The 23,864-nt window shown below is 46.4% G+C and overlaps 1 pseudogene; it reads right to left on the bottom strand.

Moving 5' to 3' along the window:
* Nucleotides 1–1,387: 1,387 nt before the first annotated feature.
* LOC115651637 lies at nucleotides 1,388–19,636 on the bottom strand (annotated as a pseudogene).
* Between the last annotated feature and the right edge of the window lie 4,228 nt (nucleotides 19,637–23,864).

Below are 23,864 nucleotides of genomic sequence, written 5' to 3'. Positions count from 1 at the left end.
GAGGCTCTGAGCAGGGATGAGCCCTTTAAACTAAACACAAATAGCCCAGCCCGGCTGGGTTTCCCACCCCCCACCACCATATGGCTTCGATCAGGCTCTCACTCACCAGAAGTACCTTCTCCAGGGTCATGGTCCAGGAGCGCACACTGGGAATGGGGGGAGGCTTGGCTCCAGCGTTAAGCATAGTTCCTGGCTAGGGGGTGAAAAACGGATTCTGCACTTGCCACCTGTGCACTGTCCTCCTCCTCCTCTTCATCTTCCAATGACTCTTCCTCCTCCCTCCATGCAACTCCCCCCTGCAGGTGTCCATGGACAGTGGTGGGGTAGTGTTGGCATCACCTCCCATAATTGCATAGACTCATGGTAGAAGCGGAATGTATGGGGGTGTGACCCAGAGTGCCCATTTGCCTCCCTGGCTTTTTGGTATGCTTGCCTGAGCTCCTTGATTTTTGTAGGGCGCTACTCTGTGTCCCTGGAGTAGCCTCTTTCCGTCACAGCCCTGGAGAGTTTAGCATATGTATTTGCATTCCCTTTTTTGGAACATAGTTCTGCCATAACAGACCATCTCCCAACATGCGATGAGATCCAGTACCTCCCATTGGACCATGCTGGAGCTTATCTGTGAATCCAGGACTGCGTGATCTCTTGTGATGGTGGACTCTGAATGGTCGCCCATAATGGTGGACTGTGCTGATGGCCACCTGTGCTGATGGTCACCAAACAGGGAAATGAAATTCAAAAGTTCCTGGGGCTTCTCCCCACCTGGCTAGTGCATCGGAGTTGAGAGTGTTGTCCAGAGTGGTCACAAGGGAGCATTCTGGAATAGCCCCCGGAAGCCAATAACATCGAATTGTGTCCACAATACCTTTAATCCAGGATTGCGATCTTGATTTAAGCGCTACTCCACTTGCTGAGGTGGAGTACAGAAATCGGATTAAAGAGCCCTTTAAATTGAAAAAAAAGGTTTGGTCATGTGGATGGAATCTCTTTTTTCTAATTAACTCGGCTAATTGCGAAATAACAGACTAGTGTAGACCAGACCTCTGGTCAGACTGTCAAAAAACAGGGCAGACACTCCAGACTGGTGTTATATTCTATCATTAGATTTCACCACACCAGCTCCTGGATTAATATATGACTAGACCATGGAGCCACAGACAATCCCCATAAGCTCTCTAGCTTCTCTTTACCACCCAGACAAACTGGACTCCATGATGAAAGGTTATTAAAACCAAAATTCACCACTCCACACATTAGATTACTCCTGATCCCAAAAGGCCAGTCACTTATCCCGAGTCAATGGACACTCTTGATCTCACATCAAAGGCAACACTGTAGCCAATTCCTTTAGTAAACTAACTAAATATTTATTAGCTAAGAAAAAGAAAAGAGTTATTGAGAACATAAAGCAGGTAAAATACATAATAGGTGAGTCCTAGTTTGTAGTTCTAACTGATAGCAGTGATGTGATGTCTGCTGATTCCCACAACTCTCTCAGGGTTGTCCAAAATGGATTTGCGTACCTCTATCTTGTATCTGGAATGCCCCCTAGTAGCATCCAAATAGATCAAAGATGCAGAATCACTCCCTGTGTGCCTTCTAATAGTTGAAAACAGTGTGGCAAGCGTCCTCAGCATACCATGGGCTCTTGCTTGGTTGACTATTTGCAGACAGAGTTTGTGGCTCTTCCATTATCCTACATAATTACCCATGCTTTGAAGTTAACAACCTTCTCATTTAAGTTCTAAGGCTGCAATCCCATTAATGGGGCATTCAGTTACAGGGACATATAATGCATTTAGTTAGAGTAATCTAGGAACAATTCGTGAGCTTTCATGCAGCTTTACATGTCAAATAAATTCACATCCGAACACTTAACATCCTTGTTCTAGGGGGTTAATTAAGTACAGGATATATATATATATAATTCAACCGGTTCTAGATAAATGAAGACAATAACATTACCATTTAACAGACAAGTAACACTTAACACTTCTTTGAGATTTGCACCCAAGTGAATTGTTCTGAGACTCTGACCTGAGCTGTCCTATCAGCATTACAGAGCTGGTCTGTCGACACCACACAAACCCCGGAGTAATTTCCAACTAAAGCTAAACAGCAAGTCATCACTTTATTCCTCTTTGGAAACAGTTGCCTAGTAAGAATCATCTCCAGTGCACTTGGCTACCTTTGTAAAGTAGGATTCAAATTAAGCGTCTTCGCCCCATGGATCCTTCTCGTCATGGCTTGATCATTCAAACAGTGCCCGTAGAATCAGCTCACACATGGTTTCTCTTGATCTTCATTTCCACTCCGGGCACTGGGCACTGCACTTGGCTGGAAAGCACCATGAAAACAGGAGACTAGAATTTAAAGTTCTCATTGTTCATGTGAATGGCCCAGGCAAATTTATCACGTTGGGCTTTGGTGTAGATTTCCTCCACTGGAACTCCCCATTTTATACACCATGCCACAATGATCCTTGGGTCTATATAGTACAATTTGGAGCTGTTTAAGTTTAGCTGTTTGTTTTCCTCCATCCCGCTCTTCACATCCAATTTTCTCAGTTCGTCGTCTTTTCTCTTCACATCATTCTTGAGCTTTTCTGTGTTGATGCCTTGCGTGGCTTGCTCTTGCTTTTTCTTTAACAGAGAAAGTTCATCTCTGCTGGCCTCAGTTTTGTCTTGTAGCTCAAACCAATGCAGTTCAGTTTTGTCCGCTGGTGGTTGCAGAGTTCTGCGACTTTTCTGTTGGCTTCATTGAAGGACAAGACCTTGTTTTGATGTGATGTTGAGTGAGATTTTCAGCTGCTGTTCCATTGTTATGCAGGCAATGTATGTTCGAAAGACCTTTGCTGTCAAGCCCTTCGTTACACCTTTAAGATACCTACGCAGCACCTGGGGATTCACTTGATCAAATAGATCCGCTTCACCTTTCCCCCTTCTCCTCTTTAAACTGCTGGAGATTCCTAAACACCTTCTCTTCCACTGGCACCGTTTTTTTGTATAGGATGGAACTTTTACCCATGAAATTAAACTCAACCTTTTTGTTTCTCCTTTATGATCTCATGTAGCATCACATGCTTCACTCTGAGGGAGCAGCAACCAAAAGTATTGGCTGTCATCCCTTCTTTAGTTTTATTACCTACTCTGAATGCAAACTTGTCAATTAAGTAAAGCACAACCCCCCGCTGCCGCAGCAATTTGTCCTCAGAATCCCAGTCCTTGCGGTACTGCTCCTGAATCTGGGTTCTGTGGTGCTTCAGGCTTCGGGCAACTTCATATTTCTTCCAGTCCTTTTCTCCCATGAGTTTAGAGCTGGCATGTGGCATCATGTATTTGAGTTCTCCCAGCGGGCTCTCTTTCCAAGAGGCCAGCCAAATAGCTGCAGGGTTATGCTGAACTTGTCCCCAGCGGTGTCCTGGCGGGGGCTCAGGAACCTCTATCTCACTGCAGTTGATGGTGACATCTTCTGGCAGAATCTTCTTCTTCAGCTTTCCCCTGTTGGGTGAGTTCCCTCCAACTAACAAGCCAGGGAGGCTGATGTTATAGTTCCCAGTTCTCTGTTTGTGGCCATCCAAGAAAAAATAGCCAAATTCCTGTTGTACTTTTTCATTGGTTTTCTTTCTTTTGTAGTAGGCAGCCATCTCTCTAAAATCACATTGATCCAAAGAAGCAATGACCTCCTTCACCTCCGGTGACATAGTGTCCTTCCAGTCAGTGAAGAAGTTTTTGCGAAAGGTCTCATCTCTGGTCAGCTTATGGTCCAGCATTTTGGCATAAAGGCTGGCAACCTCTTCTGCTTCTGAATTGAGTGTCACACTCTCCCCATTGTAATAAAACTTGATATTGTTGGGCAGTCGTTCATAGGGGGGAGGAAATGCTGGACCATTGTGTCTCAGTGACATCCATTTGATGCCATCTTCATACTTTGGCTCCTCCTCCCACCATTTCCATATTTCCTCCTCCGTCATCTGTCTTCTCCCTGCCACAGGCTAGTGTCTGAAGAAACAAAAAAGAAAGGTCAATGATGCAGCTTTGCAGTTTGCAAGAGAGAAATCAAATGGCAAAAATTAAGAGAATAACAGCACAAAGTCACTACACAAGAGCCTGAGACCCTGTCTACAGTATAAACATAAGCATGTCAAAGATCCTGGTTCAATCTGTGTAGCAAACACACAAGCCTTTCCACTGGTCATTGTGAAACTCAGGTAAGGTCCTTTGTACAAGAGCTTTCAGGGACTATGGTGATGACTAGAGATGGGTGAAATGTTTTTTATGAATAGTTTATTTGCCAAAATATGCAGTTTCAGTCAACCCAAAACTCTTGGGAATTTCACATTAATAGTTTCGGGCCATTCACAAAATGGCCAGAAGAGAAGATGTTGATGGTGGAGTCACTGTTTTCACACTCACACACACACCACACACACACACACACACACACACACACAGAGTAACTGTTATCTCAGTGGTTAGGGCACTCAACTGGGATGCAGACAACCCAAGTTTGATCTGGAACAGGCCTGCAATGGACTTATTCAATTACTGACTATGGCAAAAAAAAAAAAAGAGAGAGAGAGATTTCATAGAATTATAGACTTTAAGGTCAGAAGGGACCATTATGATCATCTAGTCTTATCTCCTGCACAATACAGGCCACAGAATCTCACCCACCCACTCCTGTATCAAACTTGTGTCTGAGATACTGAAGCCCTCAAATCATGGGTTAAAGACTTCAAGGTGCAGAGAATCTTCCAGCAAGTGACCCATGCCCCATGCTGCAGAGGAAGGCAAACCCCCCCCCCCCCAGGGCCTCTGCTAATCTGCCCTGGAGGAAAATTCCTTCCTGATCCCAAATATGGCGATCAGCTAAACCCTGAGCATGTGGGCAAGATTCACCAGCCAGACACCCAAGAAAGAATTCTCTGTAGTAACTCAGATCCCAACCCATCTAACATCCCATCATAAGCCATTGGGCATATTTACCGCTGTCATAAACAGATAAGAAAAGTTAATAGCACAGAAGTACTTTATATCTCTTTGACTGTAAAGGGTTAACAAGTTCAGTAAGCCTGGCTGTCACCTGAGCAGAGGACCAATCAGGAGACAGGATACTTTCAAATCTTGAGGGAGGGAAGTTTTTGTGCTGTGCTGTTAGTTTTGGTTGTTGTTCACTCTGGGGGCTCAGAGGGATCAGACATGCAACCAGGTTTCTCTCCAATCTCTCCAGTACAGGCTCTTACAAGTTCAGACTAGTGAGTACTAGGTAGATAAAACGAGTTAGGCTTATGGTTGTTTTCTTTATTTGCAAATGTGTATTTGGAAGGAGTTCAAATTGGTTTTTGCTGAAAAGATTTTAATTTGTATTTGTATACTTAGGCTCGGAGGACGTTCCCAGTGTCTACAGCTGAAAGACCCTGTACCTATTCCATTTTAAATTACAAAGATAATTTTTACTGTTTTTCTTCTTTAATTAAAAGCTTTTCTTGTTTAAGAACCTAATTGTTTTTTTTATTCTGGTGAGACCCCAGGGAACTGGGTCTGGATTCACCAGGGAATTAGGAGGGAAAAAGGAGGGAAGGGGGAGAGAGAGGTTAATTTCTCTCTGTGCTAGGCTTACTGTCTCTCTCAGGGAGAATCTGGGAGAGGAAGAGAAGGAGGGGGAAAGGTGCATTTTCCTCTCTGTTTTAAGATTCAAGGAGTTTCACAGTGATCTTTCAGGGTAACCCAGGGAGGGGAAGCCTGGGAGAGGTAACGGTGGGGGAAAGGGTTTGCTTTCCTTGTGTTAAGATCCAGAAAGTCTGGGTCTTGTGGGGTCCCTGGGCAAGGTTTTGAGGGGACCTGAGTGTACCAGGCACTGGAATTCCTGGTTGGTGGCAGCGCTACGGGTTCTAAGCTGATAATTGAGCTTAGAGGAATTCATGCTGGTACCCCATCTTTTGGACGCTAAGGTTCAGAGTGGGGAATTGTACCATGACAACCTCTAATAGTCAAAGACCAATCTCATTATACCATCCCCTCCATAAGCTTATCAAGCTTAGTCTTGAAGCCAGATGTGTATTTTGCCCCCACTACTCCCCTTGGAAGGCTGTTCCAGAACTTCACTCCTCTGATGGTTAGAAACCTTCATCTAATTTCAAGTCTAAACTTCCTGATGGCCAGTTTATATCCATTTGTTCTTGTGTCCGCATTGGTACTGAGCTTAAATAATTCGCTTCCTCCCTGTAGTTATTCCTCTGATATATTATAGAGAGCAATCATATCTCCCCTCAGCCTTCTTTTGGTTAGGTTAAACAAGTGAAGCTCTTTGAGTCTCCTTTCATAAGACAGGTTTCCATTCCTCAGATCATCCTAGCAGCCCTTCTCTGCACCTGTTCCAGTTTGAATTCATCCTCCTTAAACATGGGAGACCAGAACTGCACACAGTATTCCAGATGAGGTCTCATAGTGCCTTGTATAACAGTACTAACACCTCCTTATCTCTACTGGAAATATCTCACCTGATGCATCCCAAGACTGCATTAGTTTTTTCATGGCCATATCACACTGGCGGCTCATAGTTGTCCTGTGATTAACCAATACTCTGAGGTCCTTCTCTCCTCTATTACTTCCAAATGATGCATCCTCAGTTTATAACAATAGTTTGTTGTTAATCCCTAAATGCATGACCTTGCACTTTTCACTATTAAATTTCATCCTATTACTATTACTCCAGTTTATGAGGTCATCTAGATCTTCCTGTATGATATCCCAGTTCTTCTCTGTATTGGCAATACCTCCCAGCTTTGTGTCATCTGCAAACTTTGTTAGCACATTCCCACTTTTTGTGCCAAAGTCAGTAATAAAAAGATTAAATAAGATTGGTCTCAAAACTGATCTCTGTGGAACTCCACTAGTAACCTCCTTCCAGCTGACAGTTCACCCTTCAGTATGACTCGTTGTAGTCTCCCCTTTAACCAGTTCCTTATCCACCTTTCAATTTTCATATTGATCCCCATCTTTTCCAATTTAGCTAATAATTCCCCATGTGGAACAGTATCAAATGCCTTACTGAAATCGAGGTAAATTAGGTCCACTGTGTTTCCTTTGTCTGAAAAATCTGTTACATTCTCAAAGAGGAGATCAGGTTGGTTTGGCACGATCTACCTTTTGTAAACCATGTTTGTAATTTGTCCCAATTACCATTCACCTCAATGTCCTTGACTACTTCTTCGTTCAAATTTTTTTCCAAGACCTTACATACTACAGATGTCAAACTAACAGGTCTGTTGTTGCCCAGATCACATTTTTTTTTCTTTCTTAAAGATAGGAACTATGTTAGCAATTCTCCAGTCGTACGGTACAACCCCTGAGTTTACTGATTAATTAAAATGTCTTGCTAATGGCTTGCAATTTCATGTGCCAGTTCCTTAATATTCTTGGATGAAGATTATCTGGGCCCCCTGATGTAGTCCCATTGAGCTGTTAGAGTTTGACTTCTACCTCGGATATGGTAATATCTACCTCCATAGCCTTACTCCCATTTGTCATCCTACCATTATCCCTAAGCTCCTCATTAAAGACTGAGGCAAAGTATTTGTTTAGATATTGGGCCATGCCTAGATTATCCTTAACCTCCACTCCAACCTCGGTGTTTAGTGGTCCCACTTCTTCTTGTTTTATTCTTATTTATATGGCTATAGAACCTTTTACTGTTGGCTTTCATTCCCTTTGCAAGGTCCAACTCTACATGGCTTTTGGCCTTTCTCACTTCATCCCTACATGTTCTGACCTCGGTAAGGTAGTTTTTCCTTGCTAATCCCTCCCATCTTCCATTCCTTGTAGGCTTTCTGCTTTTTCTTAATCACCTCTCTGAGATGCTTGGTCTACAACTCCTGTCTGTGAATTTTTCACTTTGCCTTGAAGAAATTCCAGGCTTCCTCCACCTTTAGATCCCTAAGTTCCTCAGTCCAATCCACTTCCCTAACTAATTTCCTTAATTCTTTAAAGTTAGCCCTTTTGAAATAAAAAATGCTACTTACAGATCTATTTTTGTTTATCTTTCCATCTAGTTTGAACTGAATTAGCTCATTATCACTCAAACCAAGGTTGTTCCCTATAACCATTTCTTCTATGAGGTCCTCACTACTCACCAAAACCAAATCTTAAATGGCATCCCCTCTTGTTGGTTCAGCAACTACTTGGTGAAGGAATCCATCAGCTATCGCATCTAGGAAAATCTGAGCCCTATTATTATTACTAGCACTTGTCCTCCAGTCTATATATGAGAAGTTAAAGTCTCCCATGATCACACAATTCCCATTAGTATTTACTTCATTAAAAACATTAAAAAGGTCTTTCCATATCCAAATCCCAGTGGTCTGTAGCACACCCCAAGCACTACTTCAGTGGAGGCTCTAGTAGCTTTCTTTCCCAATGTGATTTTTGCCCAGACAGACTGTCTTATCCATTCCATTCCTTCTTATTTCTTTACAGTTAACTTATCATTGATACACAGTGCTACTCCACCACGTTTGCCTTTATCTCTGTCTTTCCTAAACAGCGCACAGCCTTCACATACCTGTACTCCAGTCATGACTACTATTTCCACCATGTTTCTGTTAGCCCTATATATCCAGTTTCACTTCCTGCACCAGTAACTCTAGTTTCCTCCATTTTGTTACCTAGGTGCCTCACATTGGTGTCAAACATCTTAATTCTTGCTGTTTGTCTTCACCTCACATTCTTTACCCAGTTAGGCCCGACATTCTACCACCAGTATCACTTATAGACTAGTATCTACAGTACCTTCCTCCGTATGTCCATTCTCCTACCCACAGCTGTTATCCTTTCTTTCTTCGTTTTCTTCTCTCCCAGTTCCTAATTTAAAGCTCTCTTAGTCAGTTGTGCCAGCCCTCCATTCTAGAAGTCTATTTCCCTCGCTACTCAGATGAAGTCTATCCCAAGAAACAGTCCTCTGTCCCTGAATGCCTCCCAGTGGCCAAAGCCCTCCTTGAGCCATCTGTTGATCATCATAATCTTGTCACACCTTGTTGCCCTTCTTCTAGGAACAGGCAGAATCCCACTGAAGATCATCTGAGCCTCGATTTCTTAGCGTCTTCCCCAGCCTGGCATAGTCTCCCTTGATACGTTCCACCAAGAATCTAGACGTATCATTCATCCCCACATAAAGGACAATCAGTGGATTCTTTCCCACTCCCATTAGGATCCTCTTCAGCCTCAGGTCCACATCCCATATCTTAGCACCTAGCAGACAGCATGCCCTTCCTGTTCTCTGGATCATCTCTGGTTACAGCCTGTCTATCCTTCTCAGTAAGGTGTCTCCAATCATGCAGACCTGCCTTTTCCTGGTGACTGTGCGATTCTCCGGTCTATCCACTGTTCCCTCCGGCTGCAAGTCCTCTTGATTCCTATTCACCCTGCAAATCCTGTGGCAATCCATTCCATGTCCTCCTGGGGCTCATATTTGGTGTTATCTCCATTGACTCTTCCCCTCTTCTTATAGGCCTAGCTGGATTTGCTTCAACTCAAACTAATTTTCTTTTCAGAACTGCCACTGAACAATCAGTTATTTGCCCTATTGTAGGCATGAGCACCCACTAGGTCCAGCTAAGACCAGGGACCCCATTGGGCCAGGCACTATACAAACACAATAAGAGAGAGGTCCTGCCCTGAAATACTTATAATCTCTTCAGTTTAACTCTTCCCCTCCCATGTCCTGGAGCCAGCAATAGCCACTGGGAATTAGTCCGAGTGCACCCCAGCTGCATTCACTGGGTGAGGTATCACTGTATTGAATGATGGAGGGCAGGGATGGCTCTAAGCTAATTTCCCAGAATCATCATAACCTTGCCATAAGAGGGCCCTGTGCCTAAGGCATCTTTATTTTTTTTTTTTTTTTTTTTTTTTTACTCAACCGGGCAGCAGGGGGGGTCCATTCTGGCAGCATTTCAGTGTGTGTGTGTGTGGGGGGGGGTACCTTCGGTGCCACAGAAGACCTGGAGTGGAACCCCCCGCCACCGAAGTTCAGCCCAAAGCCCCAGACTGCCGCTGTGTATTGAATCGGACCGTGCCATTCATAAAGCCGGCCCTGATGGAGGGATTAGCTGGAGCAGCTTGGGAGAGGGTGTGATTGTGATAGGAGGTGATCGGAGGCTGAGGCCCACTGGGGGTGTATGCGAGTCCCTGCCCCCTATATAGTGATCAAGGAAAGAGGAATGGGTGCCTTGAAAGATCTCGTATTCCTCATTGCAACACTGTGTGGTATATGTTGCGTGACTAATGGGGGACAGGGGTTTCTTGCCATGGGGATTGTTAGTAATGAGCTGGGAGATTGATGCCAACTGTCGGGGGATGCACAGAGTTTTACAGGCACCCCTTGGAGTGGCCCATCTGCCCTAATAATTCACTGAAGAATAGCATGTGAGGTCTGTACTGAGAGCCTGTAGCCCACTGACCATCATAATCCACTTGTGAAATATATGGACAGATAATATTTAAGGAGCCATGTGTCCTTACTAGAACTCGTGTTCTTAAGGCAGGTAACCAGGAGATGACATGTCTCGGACATGTTTTTTTCTAGCAGGAGGTAACAGACGCTTATCTTCCTATCTGGCCATGTGTGTATTTTGGGCGCTGTGTGTCTCTCTGTGGATACCTGTTTGCAAGCTAAGCCAAATGCTAACCCTGAGTTTAATTAAGTCTTGGCTCTAGAAGGCATGTTATGATATTTTATATGTAACCATTTGTTTCCAATACTTCTACTTGCTGCTACTTGACTCTCTGGGCTTTGTTAATAAACACATACTTTGATTTCACTACAAACATATCTAAGTGCTGTGTGATCAGAGATGAAATGGGTCACGTGGGTGTCCTGCTTCTCTGGGAGCAGCCAATTTGTGAATATGGCAAATGTCCAGCAGAGCAGGGGCTCGAGCCTCCAGGGCAGTGGTTCTCAACCTTTCTTGACTACTGTACCCTTCCAGGAGTCTGATTTGTCTTGCGTACCCAAGTTTCACCTCACTGAAAACTACTTGCTTACAAAATCAGACATAAAAATACGAAAGCATCACAGCACACTAATACTAACAAATTGCTGACCTCTTATTTTCACCATATAATTATAAAAATAATCATTTGGGATATAAATACTGCACTATATTCCAATGTATAGTACATAGAGTTAGTTTGTACTGACTTCGCTAGTGCTTTTTATGTTGCCCGTTGTAAAACTAGGCAAATAGTTGAGTTGATGTACCCCTTGAAACCTCTGCATACCTACAGGGGTGCATGTACTCCTGGTTGAGAACCACTGCTCCAGGGAGATAGGCATGGTCCAGCCCTATGAACATCACTAACTTGCAGAGAGACCTGGTGCCTACTGAGGCCTGGAAGGCTGGGCTTGTGTCGCCTGTGGCACGTGGAGTTGGGGAGCTTACCCTTTACAGACACAGACAAGGCTCCCTCAGGCTAAGGACAGCTGGTAGCGGGGGTGCCTCCCACCTGTAGGTACCCCCAGGAAGCATCCCAGAGATGAGGTTAATGACGGCTAAGTGACAGTATCGTGTTAGATGCCATCATGAGCACAGGGGCGAAGGTGCTGTAAACATAGCAGCATGTACTCTTCTTTCTGGCAGTAGCCAAAGTGTTAGCATGTAGGGCTCGTGTAGTCACCCCAGTTTAGTACAGGCAGGGCCGGTGCTACCATTTAGGGCCAACTAGGTGGCTGCCCAGGGTGCCAACATTTGGGGGTGCCAAAAAGGGGAGCCCCCAATTTTTTTTTAAAGCCTTTCAGCGACCACTGCGCTGGGAGGGGAGAGGGAGTCTGAGCCGCCAGCCTCTGAAAAGCTTTAAAAATGGCTCCCAACGCAGCAGCCGCTCCATCCTTCTCATTGCCGGTGGAGGCACCGGCGGCTGGGCAGAGCTCTGCTGCTTAGTGCACATGGCAGTAGCCCCTGTGACAGCAGGGCTTCTGGAGCAGAGGTGAGCTGGGGTGGGGAGGTGCCGGACGGCTCCGGGGGGGAGGGGGAGCTGCCGGGGGGGGGGCCTCAAGGCGGGGGGGGGGGCTGCCATGGGGGGGATACCTCAGGGCGGATCTGCCACGAGGCTTGGGGGGGGTGCAAGGTGGCAGTTTTGTCTAGGGCACGAAACTTCCTTGCACCGGCCCTGAGTACAGGGCAAAGGCAGAGTGCGCAAGAATAGGCATATGGGGCCATCGCTCAAAGAGGGCAGATTTAGGGTAACATGGGCATGTACCTTAATGCTGTATTTCCTTATTTTCACCAGGTTGAGTTTCGCTGAATTCAGTGCCCTGGAAGGGCACAAGATACAACTTGGCAGTCTTCATTCTTCAAGAATGAGGTTTTTCTGCTATTTATTTACCTAGGTTTTTTTTTAACAAAAAGTGAAATATTGTGGGTAGGAGTTCGTAAGCATCTAGGCAGTTGTAATTATCATGTAGCTGTGTAGTTCAGATGCTTCTGTGGCCAGGTCATGAGGATAATACCTAGCCCTTGCAGCAGCAGATCTTAAGGAGGAAACATCATTATCCCTATTGTACAGCTGCGGTAAACTGAGGTACAGAGTGGTGAAGTGACTTGACCAAAGACATCTCACAAGACAGTGGCAGAGCCCAGGTTTTCTGAGTCCCAGACAGCTGGTGGGGGAGGGAATCGACCAGAGAAAAAGCAAGAAAACAACAAAAGTGATAGGAAGGAAATAAAGAGGACTACACGAGAGCAGTGAAGGGTGGAGAGAGAGAGAGAGAGCCGGGAAAGCAGGAGACGGGGCAATGGGGCCAGAGTGTGGAGTGGCCTAAGCTGACACTGGTCAGTAGATTGGCCAGTCCATTGCAAGATGGGGAAGGCAGGATCTATTCCACCAGAGGAGGCTGGGAGACCCTCCTGGAGATGCATTTAATGGAAAACGACAGCAGCTGTTGCCTTTGTTTCCCCCTGCTCCAACACACTACAGGTTCTGCCCTAGGATAAGACCCAAACTGCAGTGATGTGACACACACCAGGCTTAGAGTCTGCAGTGAATCTGTCTGCGATTGAACCTCTTTCATCGGGGGTCCAATCTGCCAAACTCCTGCTGGCCCAAACAGCCCCACTGTAGCTAGACCAGGAGCTGTTTGCTCAACTAAACCCTCTTACCAGCACAGCTGTGCTGGGGGAGGAGTGGGAGATGTAGACAAAGCTCCAGGGAGCTTCCAGTGTTTCAAGCACCCTGGAGTCTAACCTTGCTCAGAGCAGGTCTCCTCGACAGGCAGGGTAGGTTACTTTCCTTGTGGGTGCATTGTTACAAGAGGCTGTTGTGGTTAGCCAAGATCGCCAAGTGTAGGCACACCCTGGATCTCCAGGGTGCTGCTTGCATGGAAAACACTTTCCCCACCCCCCTGAATAAATAAGGATTTTCAGAATGGGAACCCTCACCTGATAGTCACCAGCCTGCCTCTAACCCTCTGATAGCTATTTACATCAATAGATGGTGGAGCTCCCTCGTCCTTCCCTCCTGCTCTTCTTTCTAACCCCTCTGGCCTCAGGGTCTTGCCGATAACTAGGGCCCCACCAATTTCACAGCAGTGAAAAATGGGTCACCAGCCCGTGAAATAAGCCCTTCCCTGTGAAATCTGATCTCCCCCATGCTGCTGGGAGTGTCCCAGGCTGGGACTCCTGCTGCAACTCTCAACCAGGCTGGGGAGGCCCAGGATTTGTCCTTCCCCTTCGTGGCTGTTCTCAGGGGGAGATCAGACTCACCTCCGGGTGTCTCTCTTTGCTGCAGGAAGCTCTGGGGCTTCCCTATTCTGCACCCTCCCCTGAGTGTACCCCGTCCTCGCTTCTGCCCCTCCACCCCAGCACCTCCTGCATGCATGGAACAGCTGATCACGTGGGCAGGAAGAACTGGGAGAGAGGAGGAGGAGTTGATCGATCGGGGGGGCTGCCCAAGGGGGCTGCCAGTGGGTGCTGAGCACCCACCATTTGGAGCACCCACGGAGTTGGCACTTATGGCTGCACCATTGCAGCACTACAGCGACAGGAGGGGTTCTCCCATCAGCATAAATGATCCACTGCCCTGAGAGATAGTAGCTAGGTGGATGGAGGAATTCTTCCATTGACATAGCACTGTCTGCATGGGGTGGGGGCAGCATAGGTTAGCTTAAATATTATGTCACTCGGGGTTGTGGATTTTTCACACCCTGGGTGATGTAGCTGAGTCAACCTGACTTTTCAGTGAAGACTTGGCCTCATTCTTCTCTGCTAAGCTGCCCCTGGGACTTTCAGAGACAAGGGCTTGCTGGAACCCCAGAATGGGAAGACGGGTTAGTGTACGCAGAACTTTGCAGACCAGAGCAAGAGCTGCAGGGGGACCCTGGCTGGAAACCCTTTGCCAGGGGGAAGAGTTTTGTTTTCAATGGACTAAACTGTGCCTTCACTCCAGCCGCGAGCTAGGAGCGCAAACGGCCACAGCCCAGGAGCCGCTGTTTGCTCCCTGCTTCCTCCTTGCTCTGGAGAGGGAAAAGAGTTTGCAGACTGTGCCAGCAGCAACTTGCAACATCCATGGCACAAGCACAACTGTGGCGTGCTGGCGGAGTGGGTGGGGGGAGGGACAGGGGAGAGGCCGGGGCAGAGCATAGCCTCTGCACATTCCCCACCTACTTCTGGGCCTATTCATCCACAACATTCAGCCTCAATGGAACCTGAGCAGGGCTGGGTTTACTCTTCAGCTGAGTCAGAATCCAGCGTGAAACACTGAACGTGAACTCCCAGGGTGATGCTGTGCCAAAAAGGGCTAATGTGAGCACTGGGTATATTAACAGGGAAGTAGTGAGTAGGCAGGTGATTTTAGCTTTGTATATGGCATTGGTGAGACCAATCCTGGAATACGGCATCCAGTTCTGGGGTCTGCATTTCAAAAAGGATGTTGACAAATTGAGGGGTGCAGAAAAGAACTGCAGAAAAACAAAACATGTAAGGGCTGGAACAAATACCTGACAGCGAGAGACTCTCAGAGCTCAAACTATTTTAGCTGATCAGAAAGAACGAGAGCTGACTTGCTAACAGTAGAGGAACTGACATGGAGTGAAAATACCAGATACTAAAGGGCTCTTTAATCTAATAGGGAAATGCAGAACAAGAACCAGTAGCTGGAAGTTAAAGCCAGACAAACTCCAATTAGAAAGTAGGCACCAATTTTGACAGTGAAGACAATTAACCATAGGAGAATCCACCACTTGCTACAGAGATTGTTTCATCTTGTGGTGTCTTCAGATCAAAACTGGATGCTGTTCTGGAAGATCTACTTTCCTTGAATCATAGGAATCATGAAAATGTAGGGCTGAAACAGATGTTGACAGGTCGTCTAATCCAGCCCCCTGTGCTGAGGCAGGACCAAGTATCCCTACACTATCCCTGACATATTTGTCCAACCAGCTCTTAAAATGACGGGGATTCTACGACCTACCTCGGCAACCTGTTCCAATGCTTCACTTATTATTAGCTTCATCCATTATTAGCGCTCCTTCACTGCTAAGTAGTGGACCTACAATTTCCTTCATCATTCTCTTGCTCCTAATGTATTTAAAAGACCTCTTAGTACTTTTATTTCCCTTGCTAGGTGTAACTCATTTGTGCCTTAGCCTTTCTGATTTTGACCCTACGTGTTTGGGCTATTCTTTTGTACTCACCTTTAGCAATGTGTCCATGTTTCCACATTTTGTTGGACTCTTTTCTGGTTTTTAGTTCATTCAAGAGCACCTGTTCTAGCCACACAAGTTATTGGGCTCAATACAGGGATAACTGGGTGAGGTTCTCTGGCCTGTGTTACACAGAAGGTCAGACCACATGACCTAATGGTCCCTTCTGGCCTTGCAATAAATGAATCGAAGCAGTATTTCTCTGAAGCCCTTCACCAGGATATCAGAGCGCCTTGTATACACTAGTGGCTACACAAACGTGAGCGTTCTTTTCTCCCTCTGTGTAGGAGCAGGTAATCAGACTTGTGCAGATCTCCACATCTTACCGCAGAGGGCTCTGGGATGTATGGCCACTGGGACATATTCATGGACAGAGGACTGTTCTCTGGGATGGACGTCACCTGAGTAAGGAGGGAAATAGACTTCTAGGCTGGAGGCTGGCACAACTGACTAAGAGAGCTTTAAACTAGGAATTGGGGGCAGATGGTTGGGAGATGTTCAGGTAATCTCCACGCCGGTAAAGGCAAAGGTAGTGGAGTAGCATTGTATATCACTGAGGTTCACAGTAAAGAAATAAGAAGGGATGGAATGGATAAGACAGAGTCTGACTGGGCAAAAATCACATTGGGGAAGAAAGCTACTAGAGCCTCCCCTGAGATAGTGCTTGGGGTGTGCTACAGACCGCCAGGATCTGATTTGGATAAGGATAGAGACCTCTTTAATGTTTTTAATGAAGTAAATACTGGTGGCAATTGTGTGATCATGGGAGACTTTATCTTCCCAGATATAGACGGAGGACAAGAGCTAGTAATAATAATAGGGCTCAAATTTGTTCTGGATGTGATAGCTGATGGATTCCTTCACCAGTAGTTGCTGTACCAACAAGCGGGGATGCCACTTTAGATTTGGTTTGGTGAGTAGAGAGGACCTCATAGAAGGTCTCAGAAGAGAATTAGGAACGTGGGACGCATGGCCAGAAAGGGTTAAACATCCTGCAAAATAAAATAACCCTCAAAAGACAATCATTGGGACCCTGGTCACAGAAGGTTTTTACCTTGATCGTCACTGATCAGATGCAATAATGATGCGTGAGGGGGAGCCTTCACAAGGTATTTTAGAGGAGTGGAGCTTTGCCCTTGATAACTCTCCTCCTGACTGGAGGAAAATCAAACCTGGCAACGCTGACACAGCAAATGTAGCCTACAAGTCATAATTTGTCCAACCCAGCAGCTCCTTAGGAGTGTCGTAAGCAGACTTTTGGGTGTTTCCATTGCTCAGTATAATTCTGATCTCCAGCCCATTCCTTCTATCCCAGGAGGAATGACTCATTTAAGGTGGATAGGTGCTTGTCAAACCAAAGCAAAGCATTGGTGCCTATGCTCTTGGGACCCATCTCCAAGAATGGCTGCTTTCTGATGTGTCAGTTGAAGGCAAAATGCTTGTGGTCAATTGTATAATGTTCTACATGGCACTTAGGTAAAAATATGTCTGCCAGAGACATCTGCTTCTCAGAGTCTGAAGCCTGAGGTTTGGTTCATCCTCAGAGTTGTGGGAATGGCCTTGAGGGAAACGTTCCTCTGTCCCCTGCAGCCGGGGGACAGGTGCCCCCTTCTGGAAATTGGGGTGTTGATGGATTGTTCCTGTGTTGATGGGGTCTGTTCCCCTAGGAGGATGCCTGTGTTAGGATCTTCTTCATTGTGCTCATATCTCTGCTGGACCAAGTGATGGATTCCTGGGAACACATGTATGAATGGGCCTTTGCCTCCTAAACCCAAACCACTGTTTCATCCACAGTGCAATCCTGGTAAGTGTACTTCCTTCACCAATTCCAGTCTGGTACCATCCCACCTCCATGGGGGTCCTGCCTTCAGAGCCACAATAGAACAGCACTGAGATGGGAGGGGCATATGGGTCCACCGGGCTGCCTTGGCAGGGGTTATTTCTACTGATCCAGCTGCAGGGAGTGTATCTTCCTATCTCACAGATGGGCCATAGGCTGGATCATAGGGTCATGCACCAAAGCACAAAGTCACAATTGTCAGCTGGTGCCGAGTGTCACAGCATTCTGACCATCAGCTGGTGTGGTTAGAGGGCAGGCTAGGAAGTGTCTAGCATGCTGGATGTGTAGAGAGGAAGGATGGCTACTGACTGAGGTACTGGCCTGGGGAGTTGGGTTTATGTTCCTGGCTCGGCTCCTTACTCTGGCCTGGGCTTTATCAGCACAATCTAGCCACCAGACAACAACCTGGCCCAGGATTCCCCTTAACCAAAGGGAGGCCCAGAGTGGTACTTCTCTCCTTGAGCAATTTATACTTACTGGGGTCTGAAAGCAGAGGAGTAGTGCGGGGGATCAGGGTATCACAGGGGCTCCATGGGATGGAGCAGGCATGTAGGAAATGAAATGTGGTGAGTCAGAGAGGAGCACGTGCACAAAGCCTGGAAAATTTCAGCCCCAAAAGTGACTGTTGCAGAAAGTTGTGAATTTCTGAAAATTGGAGGCTTACTACTGAAGCTGCTTTAACTCCCCCTACACTGACCATAACATCCCCATTCATCATCCTAGTGGATTTTCCTGGAAGCTCCCTTCACAAACCCCACTGCCCTATATGACGCTTCCTAGGGATACCCAGGGCTGAAAGACACCTCGCTGCCACCTGCCCTTTCGGTCTGTGCCTGCTGGAGGCAAGCTCCCAAGTCCACCTGCCATGGGCTGCATGAGCAGTCCTCCCTCCGCTATCCCTCTGCAGGTCAGCACTAGGTACACTCCAATTTCCACACCCTCTGAGCACCTCCCTGGAACATCCAGCCCCTGCTCCACTGGACACTCACAGCTTTCACAGTTTTCTTGCTCCCAGAGAAGCAGTACACTCCAGCCTACCAGTTTCACCTCTGATTACTGGTCTGCTCGACACACAGCACTTAGATATGTTTACAGTGAAATCAAGTAAAAATTTATACATACATAACTTCTTAAACATTATCCATATGCACATTTTGCAATGATTATGATGATCAGTGTGCTCTTGGTAGAGATCTCACGTGCCACCCTTTGGGAAGTTTAATATGCATATATCTGTGAAACTAAGTACCCCTGTAGTCACACCCTGTAATAATCTTTGTACATTGCTATCGGTAAGTATCCATAATTCCTTATAAGATGACAATACATACAGTACACAATGATATTAATTACCAGTGTGTTGACATTCCCCGCTAGTGTTATCTGGACCAGTGATCTGCTAGGTCACCCCAGTCCTTGACTCTGGGAGCCAGCCTTACCCTGCTCTGCTGTGAGAATTCCCACTCCTGTTCACGCACAGCCTCTGGCATGTCAGCTGCTCCCAGCTACGTGAGTGAGCACTTTCAGCCAGTCACTGCTTGGATTGTGCAATCTAATGACACTAGCCAATATTTCCTGTCCCAGACACAACCCTAGGAACCTCCATCTTGCAGTGACCGGTTCAGCCCGCTGGATGCTGCGAGCTTATATAAGTTCATCAATTTAATAAAGAAATTGATATGAACCAGGCTTGTTCTCCCAAGGGGAATCTCTGACACACTTCAAACCAAACACTCTGCTTCAGGTAGAATAAACAAACAGATTAATTATAAAGGTAGATTTTAAGTGATTATGAATTAAAGCATAACAAGTCAGAGCAGTTACCAAAAGAAAAGGAAAGAAAAGCACGTAGTCTAAATGCCCAACCCTATTAGACTGGGCGGCAACTAGATGAAGCAGTTTTTCTCACCCCACTGGATACTGCAGTCCTTCATACAGGCTTGTTCCTTAAAACGGGGCCGATCTCCTGTGTTAGAGTCTAGTCTTCTTCCCAGTGTCTTGGCTGCTTGCAGCAGAGGTGGGGGCAGGAGACAGGCCCAGTATGTGTCCACGCTGCCTGTTTTATACTCTCAGTCCTTGCGCTTGTAGGACACACGTCCAGGCAGGTCTGTGTGGCATTGCTGAGTCACTTTAAGCAAGGTTGAGTAATTCCCCTCGTGTGGCCTCATGCCATGAGACATTGCCTTGTAGCTCCCTTATTGTGCAATGGCTGTTAGGCTATTTGACACCCCGCCCAGGCGTTGGTTACTTTCCTTGCTATTGTCTCTGGGGAGCTAATATCTGGCTGATTCCCCCAACTTACAGCATGTTTTAGTGACAACCGTACAACACAGTTCTCATAGCTTCATATTCATTAATGATATACATATATGGAGAGAGAAATCACTTTCAGCAGATCATAAGCTTTCCCCTGATACCTTACAAGGCCTGCTTTATATGTGAGATCAAGATTACACAAAAATGAGGAATATAGGGGTTACAATACGCTCCCCCCAAGGTACAGAATGTCACAGTGTGTCATTAGCTCTCAGAAAAGACCTCACTCAATACACTTTTATAGTGCAGTAATATTGTATACAGTTGATTCAATGGCTTATCACTTAGGTTCAGCCCCCATTTCTTTAGGGACCACTGAACCTTCGCAGTGGATCCTCCTGAGGGTTAGCCCTCCACATAAAGTTTATTCAAGCTGTGAGGAAGGCGACACGGAGTCTAGTAGGGAAGGAAGCTCTGGGCTCTTTCTTCCCCCGCGTGTTAGCATAATAGCTTTGTTTACCTAATGTGTAAAAATGCACCTTCATTGTCTTTGCCTGAAGACCAGGCTGGTCAGAGACTCATACACATTCCAAGCCAGACCAGCTTACCAACTCCCCCCGCCCGACAGGCCTGGCTTGCACACACTTTAGTTGTCATTCCAGCCTATATCCATGACACTTACTCCATGGACATACATCACACATGATTATTAGTGATCAGTGAGTTATTTGTTTTCCAGTGATATCTCATGGGGCATATTTTGTACAAAGATTATTACAATGGTGTGTAGGGCATGAATACAGGAGTGCTGAGTGTCATATCAGACCCAGCCCCTAGACACCCCTTATGCCCTCTGGCAAGAGGTTCCCAGGTCACACACTGCCTTAACAATGGCTAATTATTACAACAGCAGCTAATCATTTGCTATTCACCCTCCCTGCTCAGGCTTCATCTACGCTGGAGCAGCTGGTGTCTTTTCTAGCTTTCCGTGCTATCTCTGATCGCGCCAGTGGGTTAAAAATAGCAGTGTAGCCAGTGCAGCACAAGCAACGGGAGGGGCTAGCCACCCAAGTACGTACCTATGGTTTCAAACAGATCGTTCTCGGACAGCTACCCCCCCGCCCTCCCGCCACAACACACATGTGCACACACACATCCTGTGACGGAGCATCCGGAGGGAGAGATACTCAAAGAAAAAGTGTCTTGCCTTGCTCTCGGCTTGTCATGCACAAGTAATGATGTGTGAGAGAGGAGGCTTCAGAGGGCATTTTAGAGGGGGACAGAGCCCCACCCTCCTTTGATTGCTATCCCCACAAAACCACTTATAGAGACTTCAGAACGTCAGCACATCACCTGCAGCCCATCTGCTGGAACTGCTGTCACCCGGCAGCAGCTCAGAACCAGAGCTGCCTCTTTACCTTCCTGGGGAACCAGAGAATCGAAAGTTTCTACCCTTCTGTACAATACTTATCTCTGACTATTAAACGCGTTTCATCCCAGGCTGGATGGACACCAACTTCCTCGCCCCACTTCCACCCCAGGCCCCTTCCCCACTCCACCCCTTTCCCCAAGCCCCTGCTCTGCCAACACCCTGTCTCTTCCCACCCCTTCCCCAAGCACGCCCCGTCCCCACGCCTCCCTCCCTCCCAGAGCCGCCCTGCACACCATGAAACAGCTGTTGGCTGTGGGCAGGAGGCGCTGGGAAGGATTTCACTCTCCAACTTTCTTTTTAGAGGAAGAGCCGCCCAGAGCTCCTGTGCCTGTTTATTTCCCTTTCCTGCCTGCAGTGGCCCTGAGAGACCTCAGAAGTCTCTGCTTTTTTCTCAACTTTAAAATATAGAATTTTCTTGGTGTTTGGTTTTAATATTCTCCTGTGAGAACTGCAACCCAATTGCACAGGGCAGGTGCAAGGAAGTTTCGCACCCTAGGCGAAACTTCCACCTTGCTCCTCCCCCGTCCCAAGCCCCGCGGCAGCTCCGCCCCTGCCCTGAGGCGCCCCCCACATGGCAGCTCCCCGCCCAGGGAGCCATGCGGCAGCTTTCCACCCCAGCTGACCTCTGCTCCACCTCCTCCCCGAGCACACCACCCCTGCTCTAATTCTCCTCCCCTCCCAGGCTTGCAGTGCCAAACAGCTGATTGGCGCTGCAAGCCTGGGAGACAGGAGAAGTGGAGTGGTGACTGTGCGCTCAGGGAGGGGGTGTAGGAACACTGTAAAAAAAAAATTGAGGGCCTCACTTTTTGGCGCCCCCAAATCATGGTGCCCTAGGCAACGGCCTAGTTTGCCTAAATGGTAGCACCGGCCCTGCAATTGCAGCAACTGTAGTGTTGTGCTTAACAGCCTTTTAGAAAGTAACTAGACTTTAAACAGAAGTAAAAGCAGTGTTGCTAACATTCATGACTTTGTCACGAATCTCATGATAATTGTTTCCCCTAAAGCACCAGCTCCTGGAGTCAAGTGGAGATGTGACGATTTCAGCCTTCATTCTTAAGGGAAAATGAAGTTTCTAGCCCTTGTGGCTGTGTAGAACACTTCAAAATGTGATCCCAGTGCACGTTAAAGATGCAAAAAGCAGAAGGCAAATAAAAAAAACCCAAATCTGTTATTTTTTCATAATCTCATGATTTTAAACCAATCTCATGATTTTTGATGAGTCTGATTCATTATTTTTGAACATTTGGGATTGACAATATTGTGAAAGTAAGTGTCAGTTTCACTTCTGTTTAAGGTTAGTTTCTAGTCTATTATCTGTAGTGAGGTAACACTTCTAGAGCCCCAGGCATGTCACTGAGCAGTATAACTTCAGGGGGCTTTGCCATAGGAGGAGGTTTCCAAAGTTAAATGATCTATTCCTTGATGAACTGCAAAAAAATGACAAAAAGCAATATAGATTTTTCTACAATTGTTGTATTCAGGAATTAGTAACAAAGGATATACATTACAATTTTAAACCTAACCAGTGTTCCTTAAATGATGACCTGACAAAAGATTTGAGAACATGTTAGTATTAGAGCTGAGTGGGTCCAATATTTATTTAATCCTCTTTTTTTTAATAGGAATTAGATACAGAGCCCTATCAGCTAATTTCTAAGTTATCTGCCAAAAAAAAACCAACAACCTCTCAGACTTTTCAGGTGCTTAAGTAGCCTCTGGATTCACAGTTAAAGTTGCCCCCTCCACACACCCATCAAAATCTGAAATGACACCGCTGCAGAGTTGGCGCCTATATGCCCTAACATTACATCGCATTGGGAAAGTTGGGGGGGGCCGAGGGGCGCTTCTCCCCGCAGTGACAACAAAATGGGGTCCCCCTCCCTCAGAGACAATGGGTCTCCTGTCCCCAGAGAGGCAGCAGGCACTGTCACAAGAAATTTGGGGCCCCAATACATAGATTCATAGACTCTAGGACTGGAAGGGACCTCGAAAGGTCATCGACTCCAGTCCCCTGCCCTCATGGCAGGACCAGATACTGTCTAGACTATCCCTGATAGACATTTATCTAACCTACTCTTAAATATCTCCAGAGATGGAGATTCCACAACCTCCCTAGGCAATTTATTCCAGTGTTTAACTACCCTGACAGTTAGGAACTTTTTCCTAATGTCCAACCTAAATCTCCCTTGCTGCAGTTTAAGCCCATTGCTTCTTGCTCTATCATTAGAGGCTAAAGTGAACAAGTTTTCTCCCTCCTCCTGATGACACCCTTTTAGACACCTGAAAACTGCTATCATGTCCTCTCTCAGTCTTCTCTTTTCCAAACTAAATAAACCCAATTCTTTCAGCCTTCCTTCATAGGTCATGTTCTCAAGACCTTTAATCATTCTTGTTGCTCTTCTCTGGACCCTCTCCAATTTCTCCACATCTTTCTTGAAATGTGGGGCCCAGAACTGGACACACTACTCCAGTTGAGGCCTAACCAGAGCAGAGTAGAGCAGAAGAATGACTTCTCGTGTCTTGTTTACAACACACCTGTTAATGCATCCCAGAATCACGTTTGCTTTTTATGCAACAGTATCACACTGTTGACTCATATTTAACTTGTGGTCCACTATGACCCCTAGATCGCTTTCTGCC

The sequence above is a fragment of the Gopherus evgoodei genome, chromosome 4 (genome assembly GCF_007399415.2).
Source record: "Gopherus evgoodei ecotype Sinaloan lineage chromosome 4, rGopEvg1_v1.p, whole genome shotgun sequence".
Taxonomy (NCBI): domain Eukaryota; kingdom Metazoa; phylum Chordata; order Testudines; family Testudinidae; genus Gopherus; species Gopherus evgoodei.
This window is presented reverse-complemented; position numbering and strand designations above follow the sequence as displayed.